General features: G+C 37.7%; 1 non-coding gene across 1 annotated transcript; it reads right to left on the bottom strand.

Moving 5' to 3' along the window:
• Nucleotides 1-4,392: 4,392 nt before the first annotated feature.
• LOC132282742 (small nucleolar RNA R71) lies at nt 4,393-4,498 on the bottom strand. Its single transcript, XR_009471844.1, has one exon. It is a non-coding gene; the product is annotated as a small nucleolar RNA R71 (small nucleolar RNA).
• Between the last annotated feature and the right edge of the window lie 3,889 nt (nt 4,499-8,387).

Raw genomic sequence — 8,387 nt, 5'->3', positions numbered from 1 at the left:
CGACTTCAAATGGCCAAAACTTCTTTGTTTCTAACCCAAATGGGGTGATTATTAAGCCTAAATTCATGATCTTGAAGTCAGCTTTCCAATGACACCAACTATACATTCAAACTCCAATTGTGGTGAGAGTTATTCATATTTTAGTGAGAGTGTGTCAGTTTTTACTTCAACCGGGAAGGGGCATTTCGTGGGATTCTTATCCAAAGTTCTTAGAATCTTTTGGAATGTTATGAAATGATTGAATTAGGTTGTGTGGACCTCATTTGACTTATTTAGAGTCAAATCTCCCTTTTTAATTGCAAATTGACCACCTTGCCCTTGATTAAAGGGTTTTGCTCGCTTCTTTTCATCTTATTGTTTCTCCTTCGTCCGGACTCCGAATCATGCGATTCTTTAGTCCATCTTGATTAGTTTTTCATTGCCTTTCTAGTGGTATGCTTGGTGACACCTGAATTCATGCTTTCAAAAATAACTACCTTGCCCCTAGGGGTTTAAATTGTCATTCTTCCGGTCCTTTGCTTCCGCACCTTGTTTCTTTGAGTTCCGTGACCTCATGGAGGGTCATCCTAAGGTCTTAGAGGTGTTTTGTGCCTTGGAAGACCATGGTTTTGTTTCTTGCTTCCGCATCTGGATCCGTTATCAGGTCAATCTTCGGTTCATCACTGTAGTACCGGGTTGAATCAAAACCCGGGTCGTTACATTCCATGCTAGTTACAACAATGTGAATTAAATTTTCATTCAAGTGAAAGATTAATTAAAAGTTGCAATACTTATTTAAATCCTCCCAATTTAATATATGTTAACAAGCATATCAATGCTTAATTTAATAGCATGCTACAATTTAATTTCAAGCTACATACAACCATGAGAATTAATCTTAAATATAGAAAATTATTAAATTAAATTCTAGAATTAATACAAAAGCATGCGTACAAGTTGTATATGCTTATAAAACCATCAATACAACACATATATAAACCTAAAACATCCCCTACCTCATTTTGTGATGAAATCACAAATCCCCACCAAAACAAAAACGCTCTGAATCTGACGATACTCCTAGGTTATGTCGGGGACTACGAGGGAAGTAACTTTAACCTTTGAGGCACCATGTAAATCCAAACCCAAACTCGTAACCCGAACTCAAAAATGGTCAGAAATGGATTCTAATAAGGGGGAAAGGTGTGCGTCATCAAGGCCTTTGATAAACGTTAAGGCTCGAAGCAAAATACAAAGGTATGCAAGTGAAGAAGAAGAAAGAAAGGTGGCAGCCCCTTAGGCAGCCATAGCTGCTGGCCAAGAGAGGGAAGAAGATGATGAAAAAGTTATTTTTCACTTTAAGACATTCTATTTATAGCAAAACCTTAAAAGCGCCCTGAAAAGACCCCGCTTGGTCTGGAAAAATAGAATTTGAGCAGACGCACTCAAATGGCAAAACTCATTGAACAAAAAAGAACTAAAATGAGAAAATATAAATAACAAAAGAAACAGCGTCAAAAATCGAGTCCCGAGTAAAGAGATATACCCCAAACAAGTTTAGCGCTAACTAGGGCCGAAAACCCGAAAACTGTAGGGTTCGACCGCAAAACAATTCTAAGAGTACATGACTCGACAAAATGTGAAAATGAATCATGTACGAGGATCCAGGCTCAAAACGAGGTATTTTGTAATAACTTTCATTAATTACATATTGGCCCTTGTAAAAAGGGTTAACTGCACTAATGACCCAGAATGAAAATATCTTTCAAAAATATTTTCTTAAAAACACCAAAAATAAAATATCTTCAAAAGATATTTATGAAAAACACCCCAAGAAACAAAAATGTTTCTGAAGAACTTTGCATCCATGCCCCTATGGACACCAGGAACAACCAAAGTACTTTCCTACAAAAGTAGAGATACATATTTCGTGGAAACCACTTAGGATGAAAGTAGATGAAGTCAAAACTCAACTCCGAACATGAAAAGTGAGGTTATGCCAACAAAGTGACAAACGGGGAAAAGGACCAAAAGTGTATAGTGTTAAAAAACGAAAAATGTGGAAATGACGTGGTTCTTTAAGGAAGTTGTCAATGCAAAGGAAAGAATCTTGGAAACCATTTCCAAGCACTCGAGACGACACTAAGTGATGAGTAACCATACTTAGAAAAGAAAAATCAACGGAAAAAATTTATCCGTAAAAATCCGAGAAAAAGGAAAGGAAGGAATATGACCGGGTCATTACAACCTACCCTTCTTAAGGAAATTTCATCCCCGAAATTAGGAACATCACCTATAGAACCGAACAAGGACCGAACACAAGGTCACACCAAGGGAAGAATCATAAAGCACTAAAGGACAACTCTAGAAGCCCTAAGATCCAACTGAAGGAAAGCAAAATCACGAACCGAAAGACAACACCTCACTAAACAAATTGACACATAACCTAGTGTCAACCTCCCAAAGGAAACCAAGGCAACAACATGCCAAAATAAGGAACACAACCAGAAGCAACATGGTAGCACGAATAGTGTCTAGAACTTGCCCACAACGTACTCAAGGTGTGGTAGCATCGACAGCATCTAATGCTTGCCCACACTTACATTACTAGCTAGGTAGTGCAAGGTAGCATCCACAACAACTAGCACTCACTCACCACACACAACTTGTACGATAACATGATAGTATAAAGCCCTAATTCATCACCTGCCTCAAATAAGCTTACCCGTGAAACCTAAGAGTGAAGATCCTGAGAAGAGAAGTGCCGTCCATGACGAAGGAGATGAACTCAACATAGATGATATCCAACCTTGTCATGAGTAGCTAATTCCTCTCTTAGGACACTGATGTAGCCCAACCTAAATATTATGGTTTGATTGTTTTAACTCTAGGATTAATTTTAATATATGTATTTTCTTGATTATATGACTATGAGCACTTGAGACAACTCAAGTGGTTTTCATGCTTTAATAGATTATAAACTGTTACTACCTTGTCTTAGATGTAATAGTCTATTTTCTATTCTCAACCTACCTTGTTGTACGGTATCTAGTGGAGCCCTACTGGACACAAGAATAGAGGTCATATAATGGTATTTCAACGTATTTTGTAAAAGAATGTTTTCATAGTCTATGCTTAGGAAAGGTGGATTATTTGCAATATAGTTAATGTAGTTATAGTAATTAAAGGTAGGCGGATAATCCACGCTAACCGCATATAGGTTATAGTTAGCTAATTTTGTAAAACATCTTTCTTTACAACCCGAATTGAACGAATGTTATTGAGTTCAATTCCTTTGGAAAATCTCATTATTAAATTCCCAGAGTTAGTATAATTAAGTATAGTATATGGTTGTGGTGAAGTCAAAGCCTTTAGATTCCTCTCTCTCTGATCACTCAATTTATTTACTTTATTTTTATTTGATAGTTTACTTTTAATTCTAGTTTGTTAAACCGTGACAACCAACAAACTTTCCAACCAAGTTACCTGTAAACCATAGAACAAAGTTAATGACAAAATATAAATCTCTTCTCCCTGTGGGTTCGACATCTCTTTTTATAGCACTATTCTGCAAGGAATCGTTCTATTACGAGTAAAAATACATAACAATTTTTGGCGCCAATGCTGGGGAGATTAGTTTTTATTTTAGTTTTTAATTAATTATTTTGGTTTACCAGTCTTCGGACTCTCTGATATCTCACCTTACTTATTTTTCTTTTCAGGTACAAGTTAGCAGTGAGGGTAAAGACGCTTAAGGGAGAAAAAGCTTTGGTTTATTTAACCTTTTGTGAGTTCTTATTGTTTTCTATTACTTGGAATATTTTATTTTTTCTACTGTTATGATTAGTGGAACCAGTGTATGTTAACTCGCCATAATCGGACAACACCTTTAGTGCATGATCCTGAAATAGAGAGAACTCTTAGGCAATTAAGAAAGCTTAAAAAACATCTAAATTCGATAAGAAGTTCTTCTGATAATATGGCTGAACAACGTAATGCATCGGGTAATAATGGTAATGGGAATGGAGAACAGGTTCCACCTGTCCCTTCACAACCACAATTAAGGGACCATTTTGTTCCTACCACATACACTTTTCCTTCATGCTTTGTTTTTCCGGATGTTGATGCCCACCCATTTTGAGACCAAGCCTACTATGATCCAAATGTTTCCTACCTTCGATGGGTATGTAATAGAGGATCCCTATAAGCATCTGGATGTGTTTTTAGAATTGTGCTCTACTACCAAGTTGAATACTCTTACCAATAATTCCTTCAGAATGTGACTTTTCCAATTTTCTCTTAAGAAAAAAGCAAGAACTTGGTTGCAGTCCCTTCCAACAAATTCCATATCTACATGGGACATATTGCAACAGGAGTTCTTAAAGAAGTACTACACTGTGGGCAAAACCACGCAAATGAGAAGAGAAATCATGGTATTTTCCCAAATCCCAGGAGAACAGCTCCATGATGCATGGGAGAGATATAATGATTTTCTGAGAAAGTGTCCACACCATGATATTACTAAATGGCACTTAATATAGATCTTCTATGATAGTCTTACTGATTCTTATAGAAATATGGTCGATGCTTCCAGCAATGGGGCTTTTCTGCGAAAGAGTCCGGCTACCGCTTGGGAACTGTTTGAGACCCTAAGTGAGAACTCAGTATAACACACTTCTTCTTCTAGGTCTAGGTCTTCACTTGGAATGCATAAGGTTGAAAAACTTTATGAGGTAGATAAATCTAGTGAGTTAGCCGCTCAAAAAGAAGCCTTGAACCGTAGGTTCGATCAAATTTTATCAGCTGGCTTTGCTCCTAGTGCTAATCCATAAACTGCCTTACCCAAGGAAGTTTGGTCCATCTGTATTAATCCAAACCATTTTATTGACGCTTGCCCTATGTTGGGACAATCACCTGAGATCCCACAGGAGCAAGTGAATGCTGCATTCTCTAGACCAGCCTATAATCCATATTCTTCTACATATAATCCTGGCTGAAGAGATCATCCCAATCTATCATGGTGTGATCCAAATTAAGGAAACACTGCTCCCCAATCTCAGGGGCAGTATCAAAATTCATCCAATCCTATGCCACAAAATAATTCTTTTAACCAATCTGGTATTTACCGTCCACCTCAGTTTAAAAATCAACCCACTCAAGCTCCTAATCTTCCACCTCCTCCTAGAAATTCTACGTTTGAGGAACAAGTACTCAATACTCTTGTTGATCTGAAAGCCAATACCCAACTTCTTAATTCTCATTCTCAAGCCACTGCAAAGCTAGAGGCATAAGTTGGGCAAATAGCGAGTACTCTGTCTCGAAGGGATGATGGAAAGTTGCCTAGTCAGCCAATAGCCAACCCGAAAGGCAGACTTACATGATTGATGAAACCAATTCCTCAATTATTCATCATAAATAAGTTCAGGCTATCACCAAATTGAGGAGCGGTCGAGTGGTTGATAACCAAGTTGAAAAAGGACAGGAGGAAAAAAAAAATGGCTTAGGATTCCCATAATTCCTATCATTCATAATCCACATCCCAATGATGTTTCCTCAAGTGCTATTCCACAATCTATAAGAGAAGTTGAAGGTGGAGTCACTTCTTCATCTGCTCCTAACCCTGAGATAGCTTAAGAGCCAAAAACACCTTATCCTGAACATCTCAAGGAACCCTCCCACTTTGGTAAATAAGGGGAGAAAATTCAAGATATGATAAAGGTCTTTAAACAGGTCAAAATCAATCTTTCTCTGCTCGATGCTATAAAGCAAATTCCAGCCTATTCTAAAATTTTAAAGGACTTGTGCACTCTTAAGAGAAAATCCAAAAGCCAAGTTCCTAAGAAAGTTTGTCTCACTGAGCATGTTAGTGCTATTCTTAAGTACAACACTCCTCTAAAGGTTAAAGATCTTGGAGCTCCTACAATTTCTTGCACCATTGGAAACAATGTGATAGAGTGAGCACTCCTTGACCTTGGAGCAAGTGTTAATCTTATTCCTTACTCGATGTATGAGAAGTTAGGTTTGGGAGATTTAAAACCTACGTCGGTTATTCTACAGCTTGCTGACCGTTCTGTCAGACAACCACGAGGTATTGTTGAAGATGTACTTATAAAAGTGGACAAGTTCTATTTTCTGGTCAATTTTCTAGTTCTTGATATAGAACCAGTCCACGATTCCAAAAAGTATATTCCAGTGATTCTTGGGTGTCCTTTTTTAGCCATAGCGAATGCATGCATTAACTGTAGGACTGGAGCCATAGATTTATCTTTTAGGAATATGAAAGTCAAGCTAAACATCTTCAATGCTATTCATTATCCCCACGATGATAGTGAATGCTTCTTCCCTAATGTTGTTGATGAGTTGGTTGAGGAATCGCTCCTAACTATTTTGGCCAAAGATCCGTTAGAAGCTTGTTTGAATCACTTCAACTATGAAGATTTCGATATCAATGCTTCAATAGCTGAAGTGAATTCTTTGCTCAACTCCACTCCTATCACAGATTTTCCTCCATGGAAATCTAGGTTAGAGCCTCTTCCACTACTTTCTAGTACTCCGCCTATTCTTTCTTTAGAGTCTCCACCTAAGCTTGAGCTTAAGCCACTACTAGAAAAGCTCAATTATGCTTTCTTAGGTTTAAATGACACTCTTTTAGTGATCATTGCTTCCAACTTATAAGTTCCCAAGAAAGTAGTCTCTTAAAAGTTCTTGAGCAAAATAAAGAGGCTATTGGGTGGAGTGTGGCTGATTTGAAAGGAATTAGCCCCACAATTTGTATGCATCAAATTCATTTGAAAGAATATTCCCGAACATCTCGGGAACTCCAACGAAGATTGAATCCTAATATAAAAGAGGTGGTGTTAAAGGAGGTTGTGAAGTTGCTAGATGCGGGAATAATCTACCCCATCTCAGATAGCAAGTGGGTGAGTCTTACTCAGGTAGTACCTAAAAAGACAGGTATTATAGTAGTTGAGAATTCCAATAGAGAATTAGTTCCACAACACACCACCACTGGATGGCGTGTGTGTATTGATTACCGAAAACTTAACTACGCTACTAGAAAAGATCATTTTCCACTTCCATTCATTGATCAGATTCTAGAGCGATTAGCTGGCCATAGCTATTATTGCTTTTTAGACAGATATTTTGGCTATAATCAGGTGGCCATTGATCCTAAGGATCAAGAGAAAACTACTTTCACTTGTCTATTTGGTACGTTTGCATATAGATGGATGCCTTTTGGATTATATAATACACCAGCAAAATTCCAGAGGTATATGATGTCTATCTTTTTGGACATGGTTGAAAAGTTTCTCGAAGTCTTTATGGACGACTTCTCTGTTTTTGGGTCCACATTCAAAAACTATCTCCAAAATCTTTCCTTAGTGCTTCAGCATTGTAGGGAAACCAATCTTATTCTTAGTTGGGAAAAGAGCCATTTTATGGTTCAAGAAGGAATTGTGTTAGGCCATATCATTTCGGAGAGAGATATTGAAGTTGATAGAGTTAAAGTAGATTTGATCTCCAAATTGCCTCCTCCTACCTCCATAAGGGGAGTGCGATCATTTCTTGGGCATGCCGGGTTCTATCGACGCTTCATTAAAGACTTTAGCAAAATCTCCCGTCCTTTGTGTAATCTACTTGTAAAGGATGCTCCTTTTGTCCTTGATGAGTCATGCCTTGAAGCTTTCCATAAGTTTCGTTCTCTTATTTCTTCAGCTCCTATCATGAATCCTCTAGACTGGGCTCTTCCATTTGAGATTATGTGTGACGCATCTGATTATGCTATGGGTATTGTCTTAGGACAACGAGTGGATAAGCTTTCTCATGATATCTACTATGCGAGCAAAACTCTATCAGATGCACAGTTGAATTATACCACCACTGAAAAAGAGTTTCTTGCAGTTGTCTTTGCTTTGGATAAATTCAGATCATATTTATTAGGTTCCAAAGTCATAGTCTATTCTGATCATTCTGCTTTGAGACATCTTTTTTCCAAAAAGGAAACCAAACCCCGTTTGATTTGATAGATCCTCTTGCTTCAAGAGTTTGATTATGAGATCCGGGATAAAAAAAGGGTCATTAAATGTTATAGCTGACCATCTTTCTAGAATTCATATTGAGGATACCTCAACTTCACTTCCAGTTTGTGATTCCTTCCCGGATGAATAACTGTTTGGGGTTTCTCAGTCAGATTTTCCTTGGTTTGCTGATATTGTGAATTATCTCGCAATAGGAAAAATTCATTTACCTTGGTCAAAGCAGGAAAAGGATTGATTCTTCTCTCAAATTAGGATGTACTATTGGGAAGATCCTCAGTTATTCAAATATTGTGCTGGTCAAATCATTCGTAGATGTTTTCCTGAGAGTGAGTTTCAGAGTATTCTGACCTTTTGTCACAGTTTGGCATG

The sequence above is a fragment of the Cornus florida genome, unplaced genomic scaffold (assembly GCF_030987335.1).
Source record: "Cornus florida cultivar Cherokee Brave unplaced genomic scaffold, ASM3098733v1 CherokeeBrave_3.0.0_Hap2_Chr01, whole genome shotgun sequence".
In the NCBI taxonomy this organism is placed as follows: Eukaryota; Viridiplantae; Streptophyta; class Magnoliopsida; order Cornales; family Cornaceae; genus Cornus; species Cornus florida.
Note: the sequence above shows the minus strand (reverse complement) of the source record. Positions and strands in the feature narration are given on the sequence as shown.